The sequence below is a fragment of the Geotrypetes seraphini genome, chromosome 6, assembly GCF_902459505.1.
Source record: "Geotrypetes seraphini chromosome 6, aGeoSer1.1, whole genome shotgun sequence".
NCBI classification, from domain to species: domain Eukaryota; kingdom Metazoa; phylum Chordata; class Amphibia; order Gymnophiona; family Dermophiidae; genus Geotrypetes; species Geotrypetes seraphini.
The window spans coordinates 44,228,728-44,247,590 of record NC_047089.1 but is presented as its reverse complement, the minus strand read 5'-3'; positions in this window follow the sequence as shown (position 1 = coordinate 44,247,590).

The following is an 18,863-nucleotide window of genomic DNA, read 5'->3' as shown; positions in this document are numbered from 1 at the left end:
ACAACTAACAGACACAAACCCCTCATAACCACCAACATTGCCCCCCCTCCCTTAGCCACCCTCTTAGCAGAACACTTCAAGAATAAAATCACAAATGCCAGAGCTACCCTCAACTGCTCACCACCTCACCTAATTGAACTCACAATATGCCCCACAGAAAAAGAGTCAACAGCCGCAGACAGATCTTGGTCCCAATTCCCCAATATACAATGGCCCAAATTCAACAAACTCTACAAAAAGTACAGCCATGCATCATGTGACCTCAACCACTGCCCACCATATCTCCTAACAACGTCCAGTATAAAATTCCGTATTCTACTTTTTCAATGGATACAAAACATGCTCACAGATGGCCTTTTCCCAACTAACCTCAGTGAAATCATCATCACCCCGATTCTGAAAGACCCGAAAGGACCAACTGATCAACCGTCCAACTACAGACCCATCGCCTCAATCCCTCTATACGTCAAACTAATAGAAGGACTAGTAGCTAAACTCCTCACCACCTACCTAGAAAATCATAACATACTACACCCAACACAATCTGGCTTCAGAACCAACTTCAGTACAGAGACATTACTAGGTTCCCTTATGGACACAATTAGACAACACCTCAGCACTGGAAAAAGAATGCTTCTCATACAACTGGATCTAACAGCAGCATTTGATCTGGTAGACCATAACATACTACTGCAAATTTTAGATTCAATAGGTATCTCAGACAATGTACTCTCATGGTTCAAGGGTTTCCTTAAATCAAGATCATACAGAGTTAAATCAGATAAAGAAAAATCTGAATCTTGGTCCAACCCCTGTGGAGTTCCACAAGGATCTCCTCTGTCTCCTACTCTATTCAACCTATATACTGCCTCCCTCGGAACATACATTGAAAAACTAGGCTTAACCTCCTATAGTTATGCTGATGATTTCACCATCCTCATACCTTTTGATCAGCCAAAGACCACCATAACAGGCACTCTACACCGAACTATGGAAACAGTAGCGAATTGGATGGAAGACCACAAACTGAAACTCAACCCAGACAAAACAAAATTCATTCTCCTCGAAAATAACAAAACCCCCACTATTACCAATATAGAAATCAACTCGATCAATTACCCCATCCAAAACACCCTGAAACTACTAGGAGTGACAATAGACAGATGTTGCACTATGCAATCACACATAAACAAAACAATTCAGAAATCTTTTGCCGTAATGAGGAACCTAAGACAAATACGCAAATTCTTTGAAAGAGCACAATTCCAGCTCATAGTTCAATCCCTTATCCTAGGTATACTGGATTATTGCAATATCTTCTATCTCCCCTGCCCTGCAATAATGATCAAACAACTGCAAACAGTCCAAAATACAGCTCTAAGACTCGTCTACTCCCTAAAAAAACACGACCACATCACTGAAGCTTTCATGAGCTCACACTGGCTCCCAATCCAGGAAAGAATACTATTAAAATTTTACTGCACGCTATTTAAAACCATAAATGGTGACAGCCCAACCTACCTGAACAACTGACTCATCCATAATACCTCAACCAGACATAGAAAATCTCACACCCCATTCACACACCCACCAATCAAAGACGTTAAACGAAAAAAACTTTACGACGGACTCCTAGCCACCCAAGCAGCGAAACTGGATAACCAAATCTCCAATCAGCTAATTACAACCACGGACTACAAGCTATTCAGAAAAGAAATAAAGACCTTACTCTTCAAGAAATCCCTGCTTAAGTCTTAACACCACGATTCCATCATTCCTCCTAGCTTCTTAACTCCCTGAGAATACCCGCCCTCTCCACTAGTCATGACCACTGATCTCTTCTTATAACAGACCACTGTTCTCTTTATATAACTGACCAACCTTAATTATTTTGTAATCCGCCTTGAACTGCAAGGTAATGGCGAAATAGAAATCTCTAATGTAATGTAATGTAATGTAAATCTCTAATGTAATGTAATGTAATGTAGAATGATGTAAGGGTGAGGGCGTTCAGTTAAAAATCAAACCAGGTGCAGTCAAATAAAAATCAGCTTAACTTAGCTGGCCCAAATTTGGACAGCTAAGCTAGATGCTCAGGTCATTTTTAGAAATTGACTCTAGAGAGAAAAAGAAAAAGTCAAAGTCATGAACCAAGGTAAAAGGAAGAGTCATGCTTGGCAAGAGAAAAGGTCTCATAATTTCAAGCACCAGGGGAGAGGAAAAAGCTCTGAAAAACTAATTCCATATGCAATACTTGACAGACGTTAAAAAATAAATAAATAAATTTTAGCTTCCTCAAATGTAAATGGGCTGGGTCTGGGTGTAACAGGGACAGGCAGAGGTGTGGCCAGCTGTGAAAGCATATAGGTTGTTATTGTTTGCTATCTATCATGACTGCCATTAGCAAAGCTCAACTTACCAGTAAAAGCAGAGGCAGTAAATGCAGCTGGGGAACTGGTAGTTCATTAGTGTGGCCACAGCTCTTTCCAAAACATCTACCAATCCCCCGCCCTATCTGACCCACCCCCCAACATCCACCTCCCCTTGCCGGCACTCCCCAATCCAAGTGTCTGATCACCACAACCTCCCAATCACATTCCATAATGCTCCTCAAAGGCATACCCCTCCAATCCCCCTAATCTCTCCTACTACTTCTACTATTAATTATTTCTAAAGCACTATCAAATGTACGCAGCACAGTACAGAGTCACAAAGAAAGTCCCTGCTCGAAAGAGCTTAAAATCTAAACAGACAAACAGGATATCATGGATACAGTTAAGGGGAACGGTTAATCAGCTGGCTGGGTTGGAGGGCAGAGGGGAGTACAGTACAATCAATCCATTGTGACATCACTGATGAAGTTAGCCTTTATTGGTGGAAGGAGGCATTATGACATCACAATCTCAGCTCTGCTTCCCAAAGACTGAAACTCTTCACACTATTACTACTACTATGAATTATTTCTATAGCGCTACCAGACGTATACAGTGCTGTACAGAGTCACAAAGAAGACATAACATAAGATTTGCCGCTGCTGGGTCAGACCAGTGGTCCATCGTGCCCAGCAGTCGGCTCATGCAGCGGCCCTAAGGTCAAAGACCAGTGCCCCATAGCCTTACCTGCGTATGTTCTGTTCCAGTAGGAACTTATCCAACCTTGTCTTGAATCCCTGAAGGGTGCTTTCCCCTATAACAGCCTCAAGAAGAGCGTTCCAGATTTCTGCCACTCTCTGGGTGAAGAAGAACTTCCTTACGTTTGTACGGAATCTTTTCCCTTTTAACTTTAGCGAGTGCCCTCTCATTCTCTTCACCTTGATATTAAAGTTGTCATTTTCAATTTCATGAGCATAGTGGACTCGAAAGAACTTACAATCTAAACAGCCAAGACAGACAAACAAGATGTCATGAATACAATTAAGGTGAATGGTTAATCAGCTGGCTGGGTTGGTGGGAAGTGGGAAGTAGCAAAGCTAAAGAAACCCCTCCTCTGCCCACAGCCCTACCTTCATATTTCCATAGGAACCCTCCATCTCATTCTCCCAGCCCCCCTCGCCTCCCATCACTCCCAGGCCTTACCTGGAGAATCATCAGTGGTACAGTGGATCAGGGCATTGTACCTATATTCGCTGATTGTCCAGCTCTTCTTTATTGTAAACCGCCTCGAACTACTATGGCTTTGCCAGTATATAAGAATAAAATTATTATTATTATTATTATTCTATTCCTGCCTATCTGGGTTCAGTTCACAAAATTGCCACTATGACCCAGCCACGATGGTAACAGCTCCAACGCTTAAAGGGAGTGTTAGAAAGAAGATACCATGGGAATAAATGGATATACATAATGCCATTTAATGTAGAGATGTTCCTAAGAGCAGCGGTGGAGTTTGAACTTGCCACCTATTTTGGAAGTTTCATGTAAATTTTCATGTAAATTTTTTTTTTTTTTTTTTTTGTCAAGGTTTGTTTATTGAAATTTTTCAAAATACATAATATGGATGCATATAACAAAACATAGTAAATGTGAGGTACAGTCAAACAGTAAAGTAAGCAGATATATGTTCAGATGGCTATAAAACATACCATCAGTAATCCACTCATAAACAAGATAGTAGTGCACCTTATATCTAATAGTAACATCCAGAAGAATTGGTGGCAAGCATGAATCGAAGTAAAATAATAAAAATGTCTTACATCAATGTAGTCTGAAGAGATAAATCATCTTCTTTGAAACAATATATGTATAAATAAAATACAAATAGTTACGAAAGAAATGAAAAAGAAAATTAAATAAAAAGCATTGCTATATGGAAGCAAGAATATCAAGATTGATTGGAGTGCAAATATAGCTTTAATGAGTTCCATTTGGATTGGGAATGGAGAAACTTGTTAGAGGCTTTAGCTAAGTATGTTTCAGTCCGGTAAGTAAGGCAAACCAAGTTCCACCATTGAGAATGTGAGGCTTTAGATAAGTCTTTCCATGAAGACAAGAGAACCTTAAGTGCTAGGGTGAGTAGGAGGTCTAATAGGAAATAATCTGATTCAGGTATTATGTCGTGTAATGAGAAAGACTTCAGTAGAAGCATTTGATATGTCAAGGGAATATCTATATGAAATATAGAACGCATCGTATTCCATTTCATGTAAATTTTTAAGAAAATTTTGTTTGTGCTAAATAGCAGGAATAAATGTGCAGGTTTTTTTCCTGAGGTAATTTTTTTTCAAATACATTGTAAGTAATGGGACTAAAAGCTTAGGGCATGATATTCAGCTGATGGCGATCAGCGTTTTGCTAACTGATGCCATTGGTTAAACCTGGATATTCAATACCAGGCCATGTCTACGCTTTGGCATTGAATATCCAGTTTTGCAGAGCTGGCTAATGCATAGCAGGTTAAATCCAATATTCCACACATAACTAGCTAAGGATTATTGCATAAAATCCCCCTTTTATCAAGCCCTGGTAGGTGGGCCAGCAAGGTAAATGCTCTGATGCTCATTCAGTTCCTCACCAGACCGCACTAAAACGCTCTACCACAGTTTGATGAAAGGGGGCCAAAGATAGGACAACCTTTCATGTGGTCCCATGTATGTTTGCTAACCTGGTTGGTTAAGTGCTAAATATTGGAACTTAATTGCCCAAGTGCTGATCCCATCCTCAGAACACCCCCCAAAATACCGTGTTTCCCCAAAAATAAGATTGTCTTATATTCATTTGGGGCCCAAAAAAGGCATTAGGTCTTATTTTTGGGTAGTGCTTATTTTTTCATGTTCATGATCATCTCTCCCTTCCTCTCCTTCACCCCAATTCTTCCTCTTTCCATTCTCTCCCCAACATGTGCAACATCTTTCCTCCCCTTTCACCCATCCCCTTGTGCCTTCCCTCTGCAGCATCTTTCTATCCCTCCATCCCTCCCATCCCTCGTGCAGCAGAACCTGTGCCCAGCTTCCATCCTCCCCTCTCATCCCTCGTGCAGCAGAACTCTTGAGTAGAGAATGACACGGTGACAAAATTCATCACCATTCCCGTCCCCGCGGATAACCGCGGGAAATAATCCCATGTCATTTTCTAGTGTCTATTTCAACCTCAGTCCTTCTACACTAGCATTCTTCAAAGCAAAGCTTGCGGGTCAGTGGCTGTGGCCATTCATACTCTGATTCTTATGGGAGCCAAGGATAATGAAGCCATTGTGATATCACTGATGTGATTGGTTCTTAGGCACTGGTGGAATGAAGCATTATGACATCACAATATCTGCTCTGGATACCAGAGACTGTCATTCTGTAGTGTCTGTTTCAACCTCAGTCCTTCTACACCAGCATTCTTCAAAGCAAAGCTTGCAGGTCAGTGGTTGTGCCCAATTATACTCTGATTCTTCCCTCTCTCCTTAAAGAATGACATGAAGATGGTTTTCCGCGGTTATCCGCGGGGACGGTAACGGTGATGAATTTTGTCATCATGTCATTCTCTACTCTTGAGCACCCGTCGCCATCCCCGCCACGCAGCCAAACCGCCAAACCCCCGCTGACCCTCCATCCTTCCCTCCCAACCGATCCCCACCGACTGCGACTATAAATACCTTCCGGCAGAGGAGCGTCGGGCCAGCAGCACTCACAGGCTGCTTCACGGCCGTCTCGCTGGGGCCTTCTATATAGTGCATCTAATTTTTTTCAAATTGTGCTTAGCACTGCCCTAGTTGGCGCCTAATTTTTAGGTGTTATATATCGAATCGAGACCTTTATTTTTTATGACACAAAGAAACAATTTTATAATATTTTTCCTTTTTATCTCTCTTGTATGCTCATTTTTTTTTTCAAGAAATTTTTTCTATTTTTTCTTATGTACCATTAGTACCTAGAAAAAAAAAATAATTAAGGGCTCCTTTTACAAAGCTGGGCTAGTGATTCTCACAAAATATGATGGGCTTCATCGTATTTGCCACACAGGAATCACTAATATGGTTTTGTACAAGAAGCCCTAAATGTTTGTTGCATCCAACATGTTTGCTCTTTTCGTGGTTATTTTTCCTGCATTACCTTAATCTAGCTGAAGCTATATTTATATTAGCTATTTAACCATTACGCCAAGTAAAACATATGCAGTTTAGGAGAAATCTTATCTGAGAATGTATTTTATGTTTTTGTAACATTTAAATTCTTTATTGAATTTTACATATCATATCATAACATGAACAGATCTTAGACAACAACAAAAAAAAGAATCATAGAGTATTACATCTTTAGCTCATGGCACTGGCTCAGAAACAACATATTGTACTTATGATTTATTGGCAGTAACTAGGGAATGCTAGAACCAGTATTATGTTCTCGCCTGGCCTATTCATGCTCCTCCCCTGAGGCCAGAGTCATGCCCCTTCCATCTGACAAATGGAAACAGGACCCCAGCAGATGGCACAGAGTCGATGCTATTCAGCGTGCTTTCAGCTGTTGTCTGATAAATGCTGTAAAGGGAATGTCATGTTTCTTTGGACAATAGTACAATAATTAGGGTCTAAATGGACAAAAATATGATCTGAGAAACAGGGTTTACAGTATGTTAAGGATAAGCCCACCTAACAGTTAATGTAGATTTATCATAATAAGCCCAAATAAATGCACATCTAGAGATACTAGTTAGTCCATGCTAATGTCTTTAACACATGCTGTTTTATTGCAGGTCCCATTTTGCACAATAGGACCAACGAGGGGGTGATGAAAAGCTCTCATCCCACCCAAGGGAATGAGGTGGAGCACTGAAACTTACAAGTTATTCCACATATTCATCCCTAAGTTCAACACACTTGGCACATCATGTCTGAAGTTTGGTGACAGGTCAAAAGCGCGCGCCGACAAAGGCGCGCCGAGACAACTGAGCGCAAGGTGGAAGCCTGCGCCGAAGAAAAACACTGTTTTAAGGGGCTCCGATGGGGGGCGTGGGGGGAACCCCCCACTTTACTGAATACAGATCGCGCCGGCATGGTGGGGGGTTTGGGGGGTTGCAACCCCCCACATTATACTGAAAACTTCACTTTTTCCCTAAAAAAACAGTGAAAAAGTTAAGTTTCCAGTATAATGAGGGGGGTTACAACCCACCAAACCCCCCACAATGCCGCACAACGCCGGCATGATCTGTATTCAGTAAAGTGGGGGGGTTCCCCACCAACACCCCCCGTCGGAGCCCCTTAAAACACTGTTTTTCTTCAGCGCGGGCTTCCGCCTTGCGCTCAGTTGTCTCGGCGCGCCTTTGTCGGTGCGCGCTTTTGACTATGAACCCTGAAGTTTCTGTGACCCATTCAAAAATACTCTGAAGTCTGGTCACTGAAATACTGCTCTGCTGCTGCAATCACTTCTGAATTGCTCAAAACTTGTCGCCCTTTCAAACTCTTTTTAAGGTTTGGAAACAGAAACTAGTCAGATGGAGCAAGATCTGGTGAATAGGGTGGATGGTCTATGCGCTGAAACCCCAACTGCGTCAAAACATCCATCGTTTTGCCAGCCTTGTGAGCTGGTGCATTGTCTTGCAAAAACAGAACTCCTTCCCCCAACTTCCCCCTCCTTTTTCCTTTCAATGCCTCAGTGGCATTAGTATTCTGTATTAACAGTTTGGCTCCTTGGAAGACAGTCATCTTCCTGATCCCAAAACACTGTGGCCATGACCTTTCCTGCTGACTTTTAAGTCTTGAATTCCCTTGGCCTTGAAGAACCTGAGTGTCGCCATTGCATGGACTGCTATTTTGTCATAGTGGTGTAACCATGTTTCATCAACAGTAACTAGTCTTTGCTGAAAATGCTGCAAAATCAACTTGGAAGTATCCACTCAATGTCATTTCTCATCAGCATTCAAACATTTCAGCACTCACTTGGCTGACAATACGTTCCCTGGATATCTGTAGTGTCTCAGCAATTGCTTTAGCTCTATGGTCTCAAACTCAAACCCTTTGCAGGGCCACATTTTGAATTTGTAGGTACTTGGAGGGCCACAGAAAAAAATAGTCAATGTCTTGTTAAAGAAATGACAACTTTGCATGAGATAAAATTTGTTATAGTTTATAAATCTTTCCTTAATTGCTTCTGATAATTTAAACTATACACAGCTGAAAGCAGTGCAACATGCAGAAAGATGCAGGAAAGTGATTGCATGAGGTTACAGCAGTGAGGCGGGCAACGTTCCAGAACAATGGTAACATACCGAGGGCCTCAAAATAGTACCTGGCGGGCCACATGTGGCCCCCGGGCCGCAAGTTTGAGACTACTGCTTTAGCTGATATTCGCCACGCTGCCAAAATCAAGTCATGGGCATGGTGAACAATTTCAGGAGTTGACACTGTTTGAAGCCTCCCAGCCCTTGATGCATCTTCAGTCTCAAAATCTCCATGCTGAAAGTTTGCATACCACTTCTTCACTATGGAGTATGATGGGCATTTGCCACTCAACGTTTATAAAGAGTACCCTTGCATGATGGAAAAAGTAATGCTCAATGACCGAGTATATGTTATTTATTTATTGATATTTGCTACATTTATAACAAAAAATCAGGAAAATTATACAGTCACTTTACCAAAACATCCAGCAATAAAATAAATCAAATTCAAGTCCACATAACTGGAGCCGCACTTAACATTCAAACAAAAGATGTAAAAAGGAAAAATTTACTAACCTAATGGCAGGCAGAAAATGGCCTATTCTTTCTTATTAAATTATGCAGTAACACAATCTATACACTCTACAAGGGTCCTCAATCTATACTGTAACTCAAACGGTAGCACAACTTCACCACCATTAGAATACCCTTATTCACTAGAAACTTATAACCAGTTTCAAGGATCCTTAGCGGCACCACTTGGAGCTCACTAACATTTCATTGCTCCAAGCTTTACGTGTCTACTCGTCATCGGGTCCAATTATAATATTTAATCTCTGAGGACTGAGTGGTCTTATGTGCTGGCGGTTTACTATTGGGGGGTTATCCTTGATAAAGCTATTTACAGCGAAACATGTCGGTATGACAATCCCCTTGCCAGAGACCACATGAAAAAGCTAAGTAACAGCTTTTAAATATTATTTAAGTTTGAACTAAAAATTCTATAAATTCTAAAAAATGCAAGAGTGAAGAATAGGATTGAGTATTAAATATTATAATTTAACCCGATGACGAGTAGACACGTAAAGCTTGGAGCAATGAAATGTTATTGAGCTCCAAGTGGTGCCGCTGAGGATCCTTGAAACTGGTTATAAGTTTCTATTCTTTCTTATGTCACTAATTCTCTACAATCTCAAAATTAGTATCTGAATTTTTCAAAACTGGTTTATCTTTCAGGAAAGTATCCAACTGTAATGGGGCCACAAATACATATTTATCATTTCCATAAGTAGTGAGATATGTACATGGGAACTTTAGGAAGAAACTTGCTCCCACCACAAATACATTGGCCTTGGACAGTAGGAACTGTTTCCTCCTAGCTTGTATCTAGACGCATCAGGAATGAGAGCAGTATATGTTTTTACAAGCAGTTGAAGGAACCATATTAAAATGGGTCAAGAGAATAGGAACCTGACTCTGTAAGATCTAAAAAATAATACAAGAAGATTTGAACTCTTATATGACTATGAATCAGGGCTTTTGTAATTATTAAAAAGGAACATATAGAAATTACAAGGCATAATAGTAACAACCAGAATCCTCAGAGGCGTTGGATTTGCAGCTTTTAGGAATCTGATAGCTTCTCAGAACTGAGCCTGCTGGCTACCATGTTTCTTTGTGGCTAGAGCCCACAGATGAATCTGGATATAATATTTCTTAAAACACAAGCCATTTGTTTATACAAAAATAACATGAAAATAGGAAAAAAGAAAACTCTCCACATGCTGGGGCCAATGCAGAAAACCTTGCATTAAACTAGAGCTTTGCACTAAAGCTCAGTGCAGGGTTTCCTAACATATTTGTACATACAATAATTTTGCACATAATGCAGTAACTAAATATTATGCAATTAAGATGTAGGGGGGGGGGGGAAAGTGTCCTAACAGGGGAGGGCACACCAGATACATGAGTAAATGGGTCTACATTAGCAGCAGTTTTATTTTGTACACAAAAACAATTGTATTGGCATTCAGAATTGCATTCACATGTATCTGTGTTATGATAGAATGCTAATCTGTGCATTGAATCTTTGCAATACTGATGTATGCACAGAGTAGCATTCCAGCACATGCAACTCTGAATGCAGAAGCTCCCTTGTCATGCTGAAGCCCTCTTCCTACTCTACAGTATATTCCGTTTTCATTAAACTGAGCAGGAGCAGGAAAGGCCTGCTCTACTGAATATTTATTTATTTAAGTATTTATAGACCACTTATAGCCTACATTCAGGTACTCAAGTATTTTTCCCTATAGGGCTCACAATCTAATGTACCTGGGGTAATGGAATGTTAGTGACTTGCCCAGGGTCACAAGGAACAGACTGGGCTTGAACCTGCAACCTCAGGCCACTCTTCCGTGCCTATATGCTTGGTTTTTGTGCACACAGGGGGAGAGGAGAGATGGCATGGCTGAGGCAGACATGGAAGTCACTGACTGCCAGGTTGTGTGTACAGGACTGCTTCTGTTGGCAGGATATGGGGCCCCTTGGAGCGTGGGGCCCTGTGCGTCCATCCCTGTCTAAAACCGGCCCTGTTCCTGTTTGCTTAAATCACTTTGAAAATCAACCCCTCAAATCTCCTCAGATTATAGCTGTGTCTGCACCTGGAGAGCCTATTCCCTAATAACCTGCTACATTCTGTCCACACTTTCTATGAAGCAGAAGAGTTGCAAATAGGATCTACAGTGGTGTACTAAGGGGGGGGGGAGGTGAAACACCCCAGGCACCTCTCCTTCCCCCTGGCGATGAGAGAGGTCTATGAAATGCACTTCCCCCCACCTCTTCAAATTTTCAACAGTAGTGAGCGCCTGTTTCATCCCTCCCTCTGACATCAGAAGGGAAGCTCAGCTGGTGCGAGCAGTGGGTAGGAAAGCCTTCGGGCATCAATCAGTTCATAAGAGGTAGATTCATATTAAAAACACGGACAGAAAATCAGATTGAGATTATTTACTTATTACCGGGGGCCATATAGTGCTGCCAGTGGCGTAGTGAGGGTAGGAGGTACCTGGGGTGGTGGCACCCCCCATGTCCTCCTCGCCACCCCCCCTGCTCCTTTCGCACCCTCCACACCACACTCGTGTCCTCCCTTCCCACCCCGTACTTCTTTAAATCTTCAGTATCAATAACTCAGAAATAGTGAACTTCCCACTGAAGATTTTTACAATCTTCACCAGTGCGAGCAGCTTCTCTGGCCTGCTGCTCATGCTAGCATTGGCTTTCCCTCTGACATCACTTCCTGCTTCCTGGTCTCACAACCCAGAGGGAGCCAGGTCAGCATGAGCAGCAGGCCAGTGTAGCTGCTCATACTGGCGAAGATTTAAAGAGGTACGAGGGATGGCGGAAAAGGGAGGGCATGAGCATGTTGCTAACAGATAACCTACTAAATTAGATTGAAACAAACCTGAAGCCCTTATTATGGTGAGAGTACCACATAATAACCATTGGGTCAGATTCTACTGAATGTTTACCCTCTTCCTTTAATGAAGGAAGTTTGGAATTTGAACATTTACTTGGCAAACCATCTTTGGCATAACATGGCATGATATGATGGTAGATAGAAAGCAGCATGGGCTATTAGGATTGTCCAAAAAAATCTAAAGTTGGAAAAACTGTGTGAATTGAAGCTTTCTCCATGAAATTGATTGTGCTTGATCAGAAAATAACTTTAAAAAATTGTAAAGCCCACCCTGGGGTCCTTCAAAGCCACTGATTACATAAAGCTCCATTTTTCTCAACATTTGCTACTATTTTTGCATAATGGAGCAAATTTCATGGTATTATAGCTATACTGTATATACTTGAATTTTAACGAAGGTAACCTTTCCCCCCAAAAAAAGAAGAAAAAAAGGTTGACTCGACTATAAACTGGGGATGGGGGGTGTTAATATTCAAGTGCAGTGCCTTGCTCTGCCCAGCTCTTCACCCTGTTCCCTCTCCCTCGCTGCTCTGCATCCAGCTACCTCACTCCCTCCTTCCCCTGCCCTACCAGTCTCTGCACCCTTCCGTGAGACCTGGTGCTCCAGCGGTGGCCTGGACAGGAGGAATCCATCCTGCTTCCTCTCCTGGCCGATTCTAACTATTGTCATCTCCCTCCAGCCTCTTCTGTGTACTTTTAGTTTCCCTGGTGGCCCAGTGGTGAATCACAGCTGGAACGATCTTCCTTCACTCCTGCCTGTGCAGAGCCCCTAGCTAATTGGCAGAGTGAAGAATGGTATACGGCACAAGTTCTGTATCTCAAAAACTAGAACAGATAGGAGAAAACTGCTGCCATTTTTGGAATCAGCAGGTCAAATATACCCAGAAACAGATCTAGCATTTGAGGCACCAAAATGAGTGTTGGCTAGTGTAATAATTTGATTAACCCATTTTGTTCAAGATATGTTTTACTTTTAGAATATATGTTGATATGAAGTTATTTGATGATTACAAAGTATAATATATTTTATGATATTTATATTTCTGAAAATGGCACCCTGTGAAGAAAATTACAATGGCAATAAGAGTATCAACGAAGTCGGCTGTTCTTGAACACTTTACAACAGATGGGAAGCATTTTGTGTATTAGTGTATTATAGAAGATGATGGTAGTGGAAAAAAATATGAGATGCAAATAAAAAAAAAAATATGAGATGCAAATAAAAAAAATATGAGATGCAAAAAAAAAAAAAAAAAAATGCACCTTCAATAGCATCAAATTTAAAAAGACCCTTGCAGCATTTTCATCCTAAAGTGTTAGAAGCTGTGAATCTGAAAAATAGCAGTACAGTGGTGCCTCGCATAAAGAACGCCTCGCCCAGCGAACGCTGCACACAACGAACTTCATGTCATGATTCATACAACGAACTTCGTTTCACACAACGAAGTCGCCCGAGCTTCCACGATCGCTGCCGATGTATTGCATCCTTCCGCGCAGGCACTGCAGGCAGTCGTTAGTCACTGCGCTTAACTTAAGCACGTATCGCGGCAATCGTTCTTCGTTACGAATTAAATCACGCACGCACGCACGTATCACGGCAGTCGTCCTTTTAAGATAAACTCAATATTTTTTATATATCATGGCTTCTAAAAAAAGCAGGAAGGTGATTTCTGTTGAAATGAAACGGGAAATAATTAGAAGGAGTGAATGTGGGGTAAAACAGTGTGACCTCGTCAAAGAGTTTGGCCTCAGCAAGACCACCATTTTCACCATTTTGACAAATTTATCTTTTTTTATGTCATCTTAGCATATTTTATGCTGCAGAACGAATAATTTTTTTTAACATGTATTGTTATGGGAAAACGCGTTTCACATAACGAACTTTTCGCATAACAAACTTGCTCCTGGAACCAATTAAGTTCGTTGTGTGAGGCACCACTGTACTAACATTCCATCTATTTCAGGGCAAAAGAAAGAGCAAATATCTCCTGGAGGCCAAACGCAAATATCAAGATTCTTTGCCTCAGACAAAGTTACTGTAGCAATGACACCAGAAAAGTTCAAAACTCATTGAAATGGCAGTGAAGAATCGTGCCCCGTCAAATGCGTGTACCGACAAGTGCATGCAGGACAATGGCGCCCCGTCAATTGTACTCCATACAGCGGATACTATTTTGTCTTTTTGAGGGTCACTACACTTTAATCCTCATCTAAACTTTACCCTAACACTAGTGCAATTGACGGGGCGCCATTGTCCTGCATGCATTTATCGGTGCGTGCATTTGATCGGGGGCGATTGACGGGGCGCAGTTGTTCTGTGCTCATTTGTCGGTGTACCGTGAAGAATAGTGTACCTCTTTCCTTTTTTTTCACAACTACCCTTTTTAGGCTTAGTTGGAGAAATGGCTAGAAAACTTGGAGTTTCTCTAGAAAGAGGAAGTATAAGGAGAATGAAAATGGAAGAAGCCAAATGGAAGAAGAACAAACTCCAAAAACATTTGAAGGGACCCACTGTCTTTATTAAAATGGATGTATGCACACGTCACAGAGTCAATTATTTTGCTATTGATGTTAAGATTTGTTGATGAAAGCAATAGTGTGATAACTTGGACATTAGGAGTAAAGGACACCCAAGCACATCACACCAGTGAATATCTTCAGAAGTTAGTGGAAGGTGTTTTAGAAGATTTTGAAATTCAAAAGGAATAGGACGTATGTGTTGTAACACATAATGCTTCAAATATGTTAAACTCAATTGAGAAAATGAAGAAAGTTGATGAAGAAACCACACACGTATTAGAAGATGAAGATACCATTCCTACAAATGATCTACAAATGGCACAAATAGATGAAAACAGTGAATCTCAACTTTAGATAGCTATTGTTGAAGAAGCATCTAAGTTCATTACAATTCAACACATGCGCTGTGCTATACATACACTGCGACTAGCAATAAGAGATAGACATGCAGCTATGCTTATTGGCAAGTTGAGGCAAGTGGCTGCTGCAGCCAGGACTCCTAAAACAGATGCTATTTTGCAGAGATGTGCTAGAAAAGGAGCCATCTTGGATCAAGCAATACGCTGGGGAAGCACATAGTTGATGATCAAAGGGTTTGCTTTCTTCAAGATTTGGACAACATGAAATATTTCACTATCTCAAAGCTTGAGTGCAGAAGTGGTGGATTTAGAAAGTCTACTTTCTCACCCTTTTGCTGTCACCATGAAGCTGCAATCTGAGGATTTAATTCCTGGTAAATTCTTGTTGGAGTGGAAAAAGCTTGATGCATATCTTGAAGAAAAGAGGAGGATTAATTGCTAATGGCATTGTATCTTCAATGAAGAAAAGAGAGGGTCTCTTGCTGGATAATCAAATCCTGTTGGCTGCTCTTTACATTGAGCCAAGTTTTGTTAAGCAGTAGCTACAGGAAAACAGGCACTCTATGAAATAGCAGTTCGCATGAAAGGGTTACAAATACAACCTGAAACATCTCAACCACTGGATGGACAAATACGCATTGACACATCAGCCTCTTCAAATGAAGAATTAGACTTTGAAGCCTACTTGGATTTTATGTTTTAAAGTAAAGTGACGCCGCTTAATTACAGGAAAGCAACCAGCTGATGTCCCATTTAAGAAGTTTCAGAAGAAGTTTTTTTTTTTGAAGGATTAAAGGAAGTGGAAAAGTATGGCCGCTCATCAAAATTGACTATAGAAGCAGCCACCCTTGTTTATCCAGAGGTTATTAGTGATGTAGCTAGAACTGTAACAGCAATGCCACCCACCTAAGTCAGTGCTGAGAGACTGTTTTTGGCACTAAAAATAGCCAAATCAGATTTAAGGACTTCTTTGAGAGAGGATTCGGCAGAGGCAAATCTGTTTCCTAGAACAATATATAACCTTACCTCCCCACTCCGAACCTCAAGCTCCCTCCAACTTTTCCGCAAACACCTAAAAACCTAGCTATTCTCAAAACTGTAACACTTCCCCCTTCTTTGGCCTCTCCCACCCTTCCACACTCTCTTCACCTAATCCTTAAACCCTCCACTGGAGTTCCTTTCTCATCCTAATTCCTGTAAACCGTGCCGAGCTCTGCGTCTACGGAGATGGCGTGGTATATAAACCTAAGGTTTAGTTTAGTTTAGATTTAAATATTCAAACCATGCTCTTTAAGTTGATGGGTTGTACATTTTTGAATTAGTAACAAAAGATGATGCAGATTTAAAAAAAATAAAATATTCTATACACTTTATAGCCTTTTTGAGTTTCTATAATTTCTTAAATAAATAAAATAAAGCCACAATGGCATTGCCATAGCCTTTAGATGCCAGCTTTAACAGATTAGGGTTCTAAAAAGTAGCCTGATGATTCACGTTGGCAGCGATGAAATGCCTTGTAAGCTGCATGCTTGCAATCGATACAGAATATATGTGATTAGTATGAGGGCTCTTCAAAAAGTTTCTGCACTTTCATATTTTTGAGGGAAATGGTTGGGCAGGAGAAGTGATAAGAGGGCATTAGTAGGACGTTGGGAAAAATGTATCAGGAAACAGGGTGATTATGTGGAAAAGTGATATAATTTGCTTTTGAGATATTTAATAAATAGTGTTTATAAAAATAAAAGTGCAGAAACTTTTTGATGATCCCTCGTATATTATTCATTTCCTATATAGATATATAAATAAAGGAGTCGGAAAACAACTTTTGGCTCCTGTAGTCGGAGGTTTGATGTACTGACTCCACAGCACTGGTTATAGGCACCACAACTTGGCACTTACTTGCATTTGTGGTCGGTGCTATTCTGTAACTTATATGGGCAAATAAAATTCCTGCATATGTGTGAGGGGGGAGGGGGGCATACACAAGGGGGGAGCTTGGTCAGGCAATAGACAGGATCACCAGATTCTTGTGTGACTTCCTGAACAGTGTAAGTTACATATGAAATTGCTGCAAGATAGCTGCAAACACGTATGGCTGCCATTGACATGGTTAAGTACAGTATTGATGTGGATCCCCTTCCCTATTCCCAAATGGCATGTACCTTTGTATAGAATACTGCTTGGTGCCATTGTTTCTGGCGCTCATTCCTTGGGGCCCTGTTCAGCACTCTTTGCAGAATTGTCTCCATAGTAGTTCAGGCTACATCAAAATCTTTTAGCAAAACACTATAATAATAATAACTTTATTTTTCTATACCGCCAACATCCAAAAGAGTTCTAGGCGGTTTACAGATAAGAAGAACTGGATAATCAGTGATAAGAGTACAGTAAGCATAAGACAAATATAATTGCATAGTTCTTAAACAGATAAAAATTTCTTGAGCAAGTAAGTCTTCACTAGTTTCCTGAAAGAACAGTACGATTTAGTTTGATGAATCAAATTACCTAACCAAGACTGAGCTTTACCCGCTTGAAAGGCCAAGGTCCTATCAAAAAATTTCTTGTAGTGGCAATTTTTTGGATTCGGAAATATAGATAAGCTAATACAACGAGTAAACTTAGCTGGTCTATACAATTCAAAATGAAAAATAAGGTAACGTGGAGATAATCCAGACAACAATTTATAACAAATGTAAACAAATTTGAAAAGTATTCTAGCTTCAACAGATAGCCAGTGCTGGTAATAAGGGCTGACATGTTCTTGTTTTTTTCAACCCAAAGATTAAGCGAACTGCTGTGTTTTGGATTAGTCTCATTCTTCCAAGTATTGTTTTATAGGATCCCAAATAGATTATATTGCAGTAATTGAGAATGGAGAGAATTAACGCCTGTACTATCAATCTAAATGCAATTGGGTCAAAATATTTTTTGATGGTTCACAATTTCCATAATGCAAAAAAAACCATTTCTTAACAAGTATATCAGTATGTTCCACTAAGGTTAGATGGCGATCTAATGTAATTCCCAGAACTTTTAGAGAAGAGACTATAGGGTATTCAAGGCCTCTTAGATCAGGGGTGTCATAGTCCCTCCTCGAGGGCCGCAATCCAGTTGGGTTTTCAGGATTTCCCCAATGAATATGCACGAGATCTATTTGCATGCATTGCTTTCATTGTATGCTAATAGATATAACGCATATTCATTGGGTAAATCCTGAAAACCCGACTGGATTGCAGCCCTCGAGGAGGGACTTTGACACTCCTGTCTTAGATTAAGAATCTTGTCAGTAATTTTATCATTTGGCCTAGCAAGAAAAAATCTAGTTTTTTCAGTGTTCAATTTCAACTTGAAATTGATAGTCCATTGTTCAATCTGATTTAAGATGTAAGTCTTAATCTGCTCCTTTACCTTTACTGACCGTGAGTACTAACCAGGCTCCCCTCCTCTCTCTCTTTCTCTCTTTCCTTCTGGTTCCTCCGGTAATATTAAGAAATGTGTCTGGAATACCCACTAAGCTGCAAGTTGAAGGGAAGCAGTGTGATAGGCAAGCAGGCGGGAAGAGAATGGCAGCAAATGCAACCTGTATCCTTTACAAAGTACAGCTGTGGGGAAACTCCCACAGCTGCAGATCTAGAAGGGCAGTCACAGAAACAGGCCAAGCTTTGTAGGATCTTGAAAGCCACAGAATCATAGACAGACTGAGGAGGCAGGATAGGTGGCCAGCCATGAGTGTTCCCGACATTGAGTGGCGATTGCCCTCCTTCTTCAGGTCATCTCATATTATCTATCCTGAGCTCCACTGTGAAGTCATTACTTGGCTAGGGGTGATTTGGACAGCGTGGTAGACCTCCATGCTAGAAGATACAACCATATGGTGAAGCAGTGGGCTGGGTGGACCAGGCAGTGACGATAGAAATGCCTGTACCTGGACCA